Genomic DNA, 12,621 nt, shown 5'->3' on the forward strand with positions numbered 1-12,621 from the left:
CAATAGGCCCGTGCGGCGTACTTAGCCGCAATGCACACTGGGGAATGTAGGCGCCCGGCGCATGCGCAGTTAAAAAAAACGTCAAAAACGTAAGGTCAAGCCCCATTAACATAAAACACGACCCCTTACACACATTTGAATTAGGCGCCCTTACGCCCGCCCGCTTTAGGCTACGCCGCCGTAACTTAGCAGGCAAGTACTTGCCTAGCTAACTTTCGGCGGCGTAGCCTAAATACGCTAAGCTACGCCGCTGCAACTTTGCACCATTCTCTCTGAATCTAGCTAATAGTCTTTTTCCTTTGTTATGTGAAAAACAATTGTGTTTTGACACCAATACTCTGTTCTCTTCTAGAATCTGGTTTGAAAACGGAAACAATTGCTGGCATCATCATTGGCGCAGCGTTGGCCTTTGTGTTGGTCATTATTGTGGTTGTCATGATGTACAAAATATTTTCCTCTCCAGCAAAGAAGGAAGAGACAAGTACGTACAGTAAGTGCATTGTGCTACCACTGAGCTTAAAGAGAACCTGTGCAGTGCAAGGCAACAGGCTCACTTAAAGCGGAACTTTACCCATAACACCTTAATAAAAAATGTAATTCTTTAGCGAGGAACGTACATTACACTTTAATAATTAGGCAACCAAAATTAGTGTGTGCTGTAATATGCCTCAAGCATTGCTCCTGTTTCTTCTTGCCGGAGGCTGCCATTTTGTTGAAGCCCAGAGCCCCTGAGCAGCAGTAAATTCTAAAGCGGAACTAAACACATAAATTTAATAGTTTCAAAGAAACAATTACTTTCCTGGAATGCCAGTTCTTTTTGTGTTCTGGATCTGAGATCATACATGTGATCTGCAAAGCAAGATGCCTGAATCCTCCCTTCCCTTTTCACTCCCTTAATTGAACTTGTTTAATAAAACGCTTGAAGAAAAAGAAACAAAGTGTTGGTGCGGACATTTGTAACTCTTCAAGAAGGACCCCTAGGACAAGAATGGTGAACAGTAAGGTAATGGTAGGCCCAAATCTAAACCAGCAGCTCATTTGGGGGTAGTGCTACAAATAGAAGCAAGCAAACATTCATTGATGGGCACTGGTAGGCTGCATTTGATGGGTGCTGGTGAGGCTGCATTGATGGGCGCTTCATTAAAAAGGTGGGGTATACAGGGGCAGCAGGGCCGATCCTAGGCAAGGTGCACAGGGTGCATTGCACCCAGGCGCCTGCAAAGGTGGAGGCGCGGAAGTGCCAGAGTTCTCCCCTCCCTCCTTCTTTCCTTGTTTGTGTCCGTCCAGAACTAGTGTTCTGAGCATAGGTGTGTGTCAGTCCAGAATTGATGTGTGAGCATAGGGCAGCCCGTCCAGCCTGGCAGTGCTCGGGGGAGGGCCCGCTCCTCTTCCTGACATGAGAGTTCTAGTTTTCAGTGGCTGCTGAGTGCTGATGTGCAGGAATGAATTCCTAACACTGGGAGTCTTGGATCCTGCACTGTCTCCACCAACTCCAGTTGGAATGCCTCCCACTCCCATCTCTATCTCAGGCTGCACAGAGAGAGAATCGAGGCGAGTCACAGTGTTTAGTGTGCTGGGGGATGTCATCCCCAGCATCCCTTTACACAAGCTCTGGGCTGCCCCTGCTCTAGATGTTTTATGGCATGATAGATTGCATATGATACACAGCCCCTGCCCATTCCTGTGCCTAGTCCATCTACAGATGTGATGTATAATGAGATGTAAAGGGGAGGAGTTAGTAACATGACAACGCCCATGTGGGGGCACCATAAATATTTCTGCACCCAGGTGCCTGTGACCTTAGGATCGGCCCTGAGGGGCAGGGCAAAGGGGGTGGAGCCAGGGGGCGGCAAAATGAGGGTGTCAAAAATCCTTGCACCAGCCATGTCATGTCCTGTTTAGGGAGAGATCTGGGGTTTATTAGACCCTAAATCTCTCCTCTGGCCTCCAAAACATACAATCAGATACAGATCTGTCTGATCGGCTGCTTTCCCAGCCACTGACGGCAGGAGGAACAACATTCCACTACCTGCAGAAGTGATGGAGAGGCTGTTTAGCCACTCCATCACTTCTGCATTAAAGTCAACCAGCTGAAAATGTTAATACTGGGATGATGCCGGCATCATCTCGGTATAACCATTGCCAACCGAGGACGTCATATGGCCTACGGTCAGCATGTAGATGTGTAAGCTAGTTTTAGCCTCTCAAACAAAAATTCCTAATTTAATAACTCATCAGTGATACTGCACAGGTCCCAAATACTGAAATATGTAATTGTCAAAAGATATTGCTTTGTTCTTTAAGTAACTTCAAATAAATTAATGTCTAATCCATTTCAGAGCAGGAGAAGGATCAAACCTGCAAAGAAATCCCAGAGGAGGAGTTATACGCAAATGGGGTAAGTAACTAGTTTGCTGCAGAGTCCTTACAAACAAAGATGGCCAGATCTGTGTGGCTACACCTAGAAACCGAGATTAGACCATATATAGTGAAGTAAATGTAATAATAAAACAAAAGACATCTACACACCAAACAGGAAACAAGAAAACGTGAAGGAGGTACAAGTGAACTACAACCATCTAACCAAAAATGTCTAACTATTGTAGCACCCTGGTGTTTAGGCAGGGTTGCTCCTAAATTTAGCTGCCTTGGTTCATTGTTCGAGCGAAATCAATTGATCCCTAAGTCTGTAATCACTGTACTTGCAGGACACTGGCGGGACACTTTGTGGCATTAGATAAGACAAGGAAAATGCAAGGTCAGATTATGAGTATATGGGGTATCTCAACCAATGGGCAAGGGCTTTCTTAAATCCCTTGGCCTGCTGGGAGAGCCTATGTATTTGGATGGAGTCCAGTGATCTATGTTCTGTGCCACCTGGATGACTGTCTGTGTGGACGTGTGTTGTACTGCCCGGGCTGCTAGCCCAGAGTTTGGGCCTATTCCTGGCACATCTGGCTGCTAGGCTGTCTGAGGGCCTATCCAGAAGAAAGAGAGCAGCTCAGGGTTGGGATTGCGTCTTGCAGTCCAACCAGAATTGACGGTTCTGCTGACCAGAGAACCTGTCGTGGTCAGAGGTAGAGGGGAAGCTGACGTCACTAAGGGACCATCCACCTCATTACCAGGGACCACAGTGAATAGCTGAAGCAAGTACCGGAGCAGTATTCTCACCAACCGGGGATGGTGAAGAATCGGGCACCAAGCCAGGGACACAGACAGCGGAGGTGACGCTTGCAGAGCAGCCTTATGATTCAAGCCAGGGACCGAGAAGGCCAGTGGGGTGAAGCTTGAGAAGTATCTGGAGTGCCAAGCCAGGGACCCAACAGAGAGGCGGGGGGGGGAACGCTTGAGTTAGATACTACTACAGTGAAGATTGGAGGAGCTCAAGGGATTCAGTGGCAGTGAATCATCTAGTCTAGTGGGAGACTGGGAGCTCAGTGGACTGAAGAACTACAAGAAGTGATTGCAGCGGAAGTGAAGGAAATGTTAAAGACTGTTGCCATAGGAGACAGCATTCCTATACATGCAGATGTGGCATCTTGCTGGATGACTTTTCCTGCATGTCTGTCCTCCTGTAGAAGTCTCACAGTCTGCTAATTAAAGTTGCAACTGCTTAAGGGTGTCATGGCCCTAAACCTTTCTACCAAAGTTCTGTTTAAGAGAAATAAATTCTCTTTGCATTCAAGAAGTGTCTGGCGCCCATAAATCTACCTTGTATTACACCCACTATGCCTTGCAACCCACCATATACAGAAAGATATCCGCTATCTCTGGCCTTGAGGTTCTTATTAGACTGAAGGAGGCCTGGGACCTGGCTACACTCAGGGGAGGGCTGGCAGCCTTAGGCCTGGGGGGCAAGTCCAGACAAGTAGCCCATAGAGCTTGGAAAAGTGATGGATCGAGGAAAACCGTCCAAGATTTTTCATGATCACAAGAGTCCGCACAGAGGCCCCCCTTACATCAGAGTCTGCACAGAGGCCCCCCTTACATCAGAGTCTGCACAGAGGCCCCCCTTACATCAGAGTCTGCACAGAGGTCCCCTCTTACATCATAGTCTGCACAGAGGCCCCCCCTTACATCAGAGTCCGCACAGAGGCCCCCCCTTACATCAGAGTCTGCACAGAGGCCCCCCTTACATCAGAGTCTGCACAGAGCCCCCCCATACATCAGAGTCTGCACAGAGCCCCCCCATACATCAGAGTCTGCACAGAGCCCCCCCATACATCAGAGTCTGAACAGAGCCCCCCCATACATCAGAGTCTGCACAGACCCCCTATACATCATATCTCATGTAAGGGGTGTTCTGGGAAACTTGATTTAAGGGTGCATGCTGTGGACTATTGTGTAAATAGTCGCTGGTGTGCGCTGAGGCTGAGCTATGTGTGAGACGAGACATAGCTCAGCTCTGCAGCCATCTACCTTGGAGCTGACACAGGCACAGCTGCACAGTGGGAGGTGAGCAGAGGCCATGACCTGTGTTAACAGAGCTCCAGCAGGCATATTCCTGCTCTGCAAAAACAGCATTTGGTAGTGGTGCCCCCCATGCCAGCCCTCCCCTGGCTACACTAATTAACAAAAAGCCTAATAAACTAAAAACCCACTTCCAGACCCGGCCTTTTCTGGCACTTTTTGTTTACATGTAGCAATTAGAGATGGGCTGAACACCCCCCTGTTTAGTTTGCAGCAGAACTCCAGAACAGGGGAAAAGTTCTGCCCCGAACAGCGAGCTCCACTTGGGAGCACGTAAATAATATCAAGAGGGGTCTTCGAACCCACAGTGTCTCCAGACATTTTCGGCAGTGCCACAATAGGGATCCTAGATGCTTTAAATTCTGGGGGATCAAAAGGGTGGATCGACACTGAAGGGGTGGAAATTATATCCGTCATATTAGCCAGCGAGAATCCTATTGGATCGTAAAAGGCCAAGGTTTTTACACCTGATGGGTTAAATGTCAATTTTGACCTTAACTGTTTTATTTCGGATAAATAATAAAAAAAATCCCCTTTTTTTTTTTTTACTTAGTTTTATGAATTATTTGGTAAATAAGTTTTTATTTAATTTTTATTAATTTTTCTTTATTATTAATTTTATATACATTTGTGTTTTAATATAATGTTATTCTTATATTCTTCTTATGTATTTAATGTATTTTTAAAAGTTTTTGCAGGACAGCATGGGGTGAATTAATACGGAATGTTTAATTACATTTAATAGATACACTGTGTAGGTGTAATATCAGTAATAGCCACATGATGGCGATATTTCAATCCTACAGGTTTTTAGGGTATTTGCCTTTTTTTCTGTGTAGAAATATACAGTAAAATTTAGATTAGATATTGAACAAATTTTAGGCAGGATAGATAACCTTAAACCACTTATATACCATTTTTTCTCAACGGCCGGTAAACTGTGAGATTTTTGCCATTCGACTCGGCATCTGCTGTTGCTATGACAGCGGCGCACTTCATTAGGCTGATGTGTTCTGTTGCAGCCATGCCCCGCTGTGTCCGGCTTTGGCCGTTGCTATAGCGATGGTTCTTTAAAAATAGACTAACGAGTGATGCCGTAGCCCCACCTTGCTGATGAAGTTCTAAGGAACGTAACGCGTACAGGGAAGGAGCTGCGTATGACGCCACCCACTGCTGTCCTTTGGAAGTGATACAGACCCATGTCAGTTATCCATGCTGTATTTTATCGGTTTTATTGTGAGTAGTTTTTGTGTAAACACATTAATATATTTATACTGTTAAGCAGTGAGCACTTAGGTCCTTTCTTTTATCATATATGACCTGGCACCCTTGCTGAGAAATTAGGAGACATGAAAGAAGTATATGGTCCGTGTTTAACCTTTTGAGTTCTGCTTGCATGACCACCTGTTCGCTCAGGGGTCTATGCTAAAAAGGTGAGAGTAATTAGTTAGACCAGAGGTGGAGGGATTGTCACCCATTGTGGACTTCTTCAGCACTGGTGAAAGACTCTGTGGATCTTGATGTTCACCGTTTCTCTGGACTGTTACTCTATCACATTACTTTCTGAGAATACCATTCTGTCAATATTTTGCACTGATTGAATTGCGCTGCACTTATATTTTGTTTTAATAAGCGAGCTCCATTGAAGTCTATGGGAGCCGAACATGAGAAATCCCCATTTTGAAGGCTTATATGCAAGTAATTGGCCATAAAAGGGGTATGGGGGTCTGGGTTCATAGTATTTTGATGGATTGGTAGGGGTACTGCCCTGGGGGACATTGGCACTGCCATCCTTGTTTAGTCACGGACCAGTGTATGCTCAATCGTGACTCCACAAGGGGGAATAGCCACCAGGTGATGTCGCCAGGGTGCCTCACCCTTATCTACTGTATATAAGATCTGTCAAACAGCAGAGGAGGCATTCGGCGGTCAGCAGTTAATGAGTGTAGAGCGTTTTTCAGCATGTTTGGTTGGCTTCTGTGGGACCGGCTACCATACACATGGGCCGAATGTCAGGCGGTTTTTATTGAATAGGCTGATGTGGTCCAACATACCAGGCTTTAGGTCTGTAAGAAAACTTATTTGGCTGCACAAGGCTTCATTTACACCTGGGCATTTTGGAATCAAGGCAGAATCGCTGCGATTCTGCCCGCAATCTCAAAACGCACTACAATTGCAAACTGCAGGTTTAGGTTCCATTATTTTCAATAGCACCTAAAACACTGTGAAGTTTGACTGTGTAGCGCCCCCTTACTTTCAGTATGGGCACTAGACTAAAGTTAGTGGGGAATGGGAGAATAATTTTGCTTCCATTCACAATTTGTTAAATTATGGGCTGCTGTCAAGTCCTGTAGGTCAGCCTGCGCTCCAGGGGTGTTGTTTCCACCCCTGGGCGACAGGTGGCGCTAGAGGGGTTCTGGCAGAGCCACTTTTCCCCAGCAGCCAATTAGAGGAGTTTTCCCTCGCGGAGCATGCTGGGGAGGAGTATTTCTGTGGCAGACGCCATATTTCTTGGTTCTTCGCGGGTTCCAGGTGCGGCACCCACCTTTAGGGTGTGCGCATCCAACAGACCCCGGCGATAGCCTACCAGGCCGGAGTGACATTCTACGCGGAGTTCCATGTTCCTGAGAGGGGCCCCAGTTTACTTACTGGGTCCCCAGTTCTATTGGGAGGATCTCAGGCAGGGTGCCGCTCGATTGGGGGGTCAGCTTGAGGAGAACCCGGAGGTAGGTTGTCCAACAGGGCTTGAACGAACCATCGGGGATCTGGTGCCCGGAATGCTGACAGGTACACTTTGCTGTCATCCAGTGACCTATGCTTAAATCTACTGGGAGGATTTGCTCAATTCGTCCATTTAGCTCATTCAAGTAATAGGCCTGTGGCAGAGGCCCTAGAGCCAGGCCGGTGGCAGAGGCCTGTTCCTCCCAGCAATCTAAAGTGACACTTTGGCTGCCAGGCTTGTGGCAGGAGTCTGTCCGGGGGCACTTCACCCACTCTGGCTAGAGTGGCGACGAACTGCAATTGATACTACTGAGAGCAGGATTGATCGGTTCATATCCAGGCCTGGTTCCCGCAAAGTTCTCTCTCTTGCTTCATCAACCTTTTCTCCCTATTTGATGTTGATGTTGGCCATGTTGGACCTGGAAATAAAGCATTTGAAAACCTAATTCATTGACTGGACATTCGCTCACTACTCTACTCATCAGCTACACCCCTAGACAACACTGAAAGGTAACTTAATATACCGATCCCAACAACAACCAGCAGCTCCTGAGGGGGTAGCGCTACAACTGTGATTGTCATGGGATTTATCGCAGAAACTTATTTTGGGGCGACAATGTTATTTGCCGTGTGATAAATCGTGGCAAAACCACTCGGCGTTTTAGGTGCTTTGGAAAAAAATGTAGTGCATTTTGAGATTACGAACAGAATCGCAGCAATTCGGCAGCATCCCAAAACGCCCAGGGGTAATGGAGCCTAAAGGTCTGTTTATTTAAAAATATATTAGTACAATTTTCTACACCCTCTGTAAAATAAATGTATACCTGAAAATGCATTAGGTAAGGATCGACTGTTTTTGCTAAAATTAAATTGCTTTATAAAACGTTGTACTTTCAATAAAATTCCATTTTACTAATGTTAAGCATGTTTGTTTTATTGCAGGATTTCTACGAACAAGACAATGTATACGAATGATGATATCCAAAAAGTTTGGATTTTTAAATAACAATTTTATCAGGAATATTGAATAAACTGTGGAAAGTTCACATATACAGGTGCATCTCCAAAAAATAAAAATAAATCAACAAAGTTTATTTATTTCAGTAATTAAATTTAATTTAAAAAGTGATATATTTCAAGCATTTCTTTCTTTTAATTTTGATGATTATGGCTTACAGCTAGTGAAAACCCCAGAATTCAGTATCCTAGAAAATTTGAATATTTTAGACTCATGGGGGGTTATTTATTAAAAGCAAATCCACTTTGCATTACAAGTGAAAAGTGCACTTGAAATTGCACTGAAAGTGCACTTGGAAGTGCAGTCGCTGTAGATCCAAGGGGGGCATGCAAGTAAAATAGAAAAACAGCATTTTAGCTTGCACATGATAAAAATCAGCAGCGCTTCCCCTCATTTCAGATCTACCCTTCAGATCTACAGCGACTGCACTTCCAAGTTGCACGTTCAGTGCAATTCCAAGTGCCCTTTGCACTTGTAGTGCAAAGTGGATTTGCCTTTCGTAAATAACCCCCATGGTGTCACACTCCAATCAGCTCATTAACTCAAATCGTGATGCCGTGTACACACGATCATTTTTCGGCATGAAAAAAACGTTGTTTTTAAAAAATGTCATTTAAAATGATCGTGTGTGGGCTTCACATCATTTTCTGGCTTCTGAAAAACGACAACAATTTTTTTCCGAACATGCTGCATTTTTTAACAACGTTTTAAACAATGTCGTTTTTCGGGTTGTTAAAAAACCCGCACATGCTCAGAAGCAAGTTATGAGACGGGAGCGCTCGTTCTGGTAAAACGTCTGTTTATAATGGAGTAAGCACATTCATCACGCTGCAACAGACAGAAAAGCGCGAATCGTCTTTTACACGGAATCAGCTAAAGCAGCCCAAAGGGTGGCGTCATCCGCATGGAACTTCCCCTTTATAGTGCCGTCGTATGTGTTGTACGTCACCGCGCTTTGCTAGAGCATTTTTTTAAATTGATGGTGTGTGGGCAATGTCGTTTTAATGATGAAGTTGGAAAAACGTCGTTTTTTCTACATGCTGAAAAATTATCGCGTGTACGCGGCATAAGGGTTTACTGAGCCTTTAACCACTTACCCCCCGGACCATATTGCTGCCCAAAGACCAGAGTACTTTTTGCGATTCGGACTGCGTCGCTTTAACAGACAATTGCGCGGTCGTGCGACGTGGCTCCCAAACAAAATTGGCGTCCTTTTTTTCCCCACAAATAGAGCTTACTTTTGGTGGTATTTGATCACCTCTGCGGTTTTTAGTTTTTGCGCTATAAACAAAAATAGAGCCAATTTTGAAAAAAATGAATATTTTTTACATTTTGCTATAATAAATATCCCCCAAAAATATATAAAAAAACATATTTTTTCCTCAGTTTAGGCCGATACGTTTTCTTCTACATATTTTTCGTAAAAAAAATCGCAATAAGCGTTTATTGATTGGTTTGCGCAAAAGTTATAGCAACTACAAAATAGGGGGTATTTTTATGTCATTTTTATTATATTTTTTTTACTAGTAATGGCGGCAATCAGCGTTTTTTTTTTTCGGTATTGCGACATTATGGCGGACACTTCGGACACTTTTGACACATTTTTGGGACCATTGGCATTTTTATAGCGATCAGTCCTATAAAAATGCATTGGATTACTATAAAAATGCCACTGGCAGTGAAGGGGTTAACACTAGGGGGCGGGGAAGGGGTTAAGTATGTCCCTGGGTGTGTTCTTACTGTGGGGGGGGGGGGTGGCCTCACTAGGGGAAACACTGATCCTCGGTTCATACATTGTATGAACCGAAGATCAGCATTTCCCCCGCTGACAGGACCGGGAGCTGTGTGTTTACACACACAGCTCCCGGTTCCCGCTCTGTACCGAGCGATCGCGTGTGCCCGGCGGCGATCGCGCCCGCCGGGCACATGCACGGGAGTCGGCGGCGCGCCCCTAGTGGCGGCTGGGAGAGAGGACGTCATATTACGTGCTCTCGCCCAGCAGAGCCACCTTGTGGACGTATAATGACGGTGCGCGGTCGGCAAGTGGTTAAATGGTCTCTCAGTCTAGTTCAGTAGATTACACAATAATGGGGAAGTCTGTTGACTTGACAGTGATTCAGAAGTCATTGACACCCTAAGTTAAAAACGATCATTTTAAAGAAGCTGGCTGCTCACAGAGTGCTGTATCCAAGCATATTAATGGAAAGTTGAGTGGAAGGAAAAAGTGTTGTAGAAAAAGGTGCACAAGTAACAGGGATAATCGCAGCCTTGAAGCGCTATTCTCTGAGGGAGATTCACAAGGAGTGGGCTACAGCTGGTGTAAGTGCTTTAAGGGCCACCACACACAGACTACAACTGTCAAGCCTCATATACACGACCGGATTCCCGTCGGACAAATCCGTGGAATTTTGTCCGAAGGACGTTGGCCGTGAACTTGTTCCGCATACAGACGGCAAAACTTTGTCAGCCAACAAATACGAAACAACTTAGTTTTTCAGCTCTTTAGCGCCACCCTTTGGGCAACTTCTGTTAATGTTGTGCTATGGTTAGCATTGCTTCTGAGCATGAGTGTTTGTACTTTGAATTTTTTTTGACGGACTTGTGTACACGCGATAGGATGATCCGACGGCACACATTTGTTGTCAGAAAATTTGAAAGCATGCTATGCAACATTTGTTGTCGGAAAATCTGACAACAATTGTCCGATAGAGCATACAAACTGTCGGATTTTCCGACAAAACCATGCCATCACACATTTGTTGTCAGAAAATCCGATCGTGTGTGAGGCAATGTCAGAAGCGTCTTACCTGGGCTAAGGAGAAAAAGGACTGGACTGTTGCTCAGTGGTCCAAAGTCCTCTTTTCGGATGAAAGTAAAATTTGCATTTCATTTGGAAATCAAGATCCCAGCATCTAGAGGAAGAGTGGAGAGACTCAGAATCCAGGTTGCATTCGATCCAATGTGAAGTTTCCACAGTCAGTAATGATTTTGGGAGCTATGTCATCTGCTGGTGTTGGTCCACTGTGGTTTATCAAGTCCAAAGTCCAGGGCTTTTTTTCAGGGGGAACTTGGGGGAACTCAGTTCCACCACCTCTGGCTCAGACCCTTTTGTGCCTGCTCACCACAATCACTTGTAAACACAGAAGTCTGGTTTCTGTGTTTACAAGTGACAGCTCTGCACTCTGTGTGTAACCCCCTGAACTCTACACTCTGTATGTAATGAAATCCTGGTATTTAATGCACCTTTAAGACCCTTCTAATGTTTGTGAAATCTGAACAGGTCGTGGTTGAGTTCCTGCACCTATTTTCTGAGAAAAAAAGCTCTGCCAAAGTCAGTGCAACCCTCTTACCAGGAAATGCAGTAGTTCATGCAAAAGGAGCCCCAACCAAGTATTGAGTAAATACTATACTGTACATGGACATATTTTTCAGTAAGCCAACATTTTAATTGGTCTTATGTGTAGCACTGTCCCTTGGGGTTGCTTAGAATTGCATTCTCTTTTTTTTTTTCAAATTTTCCTTTTTTTTATTTCGTTTCTTTTCCAAGAAAACAAAAAGCAAGAAAGTGATACAGGAAACATAAGAAGAGGACTGAGCATAGTCCTGTACATCAACATATATATGGGAATTATATTTATTCTCTCTCTTCAACTCTATTTACTATTCATAATATCTGTATCACTACTAGTTTCAATCCATTCCTCTATGATAGACCAAATACTTTCTACTTCTAAACTAATTTTCAGACTACCCGAGTATTCCATCTCCCACTAAGTATCCATTTATTCTTTATCTAAAGTACTAATTCCCTCCTTAGTCCCGCAGCACTTCCTTCCTCATTTTATCCCCCCTTTCCCTCCCCCCTCATCCCTACCTCTAGACCCCCTTCTTCCCCCATTCCCCTCCTCCAGCCGTCTATCCTCAGGCCGGAGAGAAGAATTAGGAGAAGAGGAAAAAAAAAAAAAAAAAAAAAAAAAAAAAAGGAGGGAAGAAAATTTTTTCTTAACAAGACAATACAAAACACCCCTCCTCTCCTTCGCTGTCCTCCATCCGTGCGCAAAATGTTCTCTCTCCTATTTTCCTTCTTTCTTCCATCTACTGCCCTTTATCTTATTCTCCTATTAACTTTTTACCTTCCTCCGACTGTAAAAATAATTCCCAAGGTGCCCATATCATTTTAATTTGCTCTTTCTTATCTATTGTTTTTGGGAGGAGTTTCTCCATTATCCCTATTTTCCTTACTTTTTTCAGCCACATAGATATTGGAGGTGCCTCAGGATCTTTCCATTTTGTTGCAATGCAGCTTTTCGCCGCATTTATCAAATGACACATCATTGATCCCTTATATCTCACCGGATATATTTCAGCATGATGTAGTAGAAAAAACGATGGGTCAACTGGAATATGATATT

At 44.5% G+C, this 12,621-nt stretch overlaps 1 long non-coding RNA gene across 1 annotated transcript; it reads left to right on the forward strand.

Annotated features, from left to right (window-relative positions):
* Positions 1–286: 286 nt before the first annotated feature.
* Positions 287–8,205, forward strand: LOC120916043. The gene is made up of 3 exons (XR_005743928.1): positions 287–490; positions 2,340–2,398; positions 8,134–8,205. It is a non-coding gene; the product is annotated as an uncharacterized LOC120916043 (long non-coding RNA).
* Positions 8,206–12,621: the final 4,416 nt, after the last annotated feature.

This window comes from Rana temporaria, chromosome 10 (assembly GCF_905171775.1).
Source record: "Rana temporaria chromosome 10, aRanTem1.1, whole genome shotgun sequence".
Classification (NCBI taxonomy): domain Eukaryota; kingdom Metazoa; phylum Chordata; class Amphibia; order Anura; family Ranidae; genus Rana; species Rana temporaria.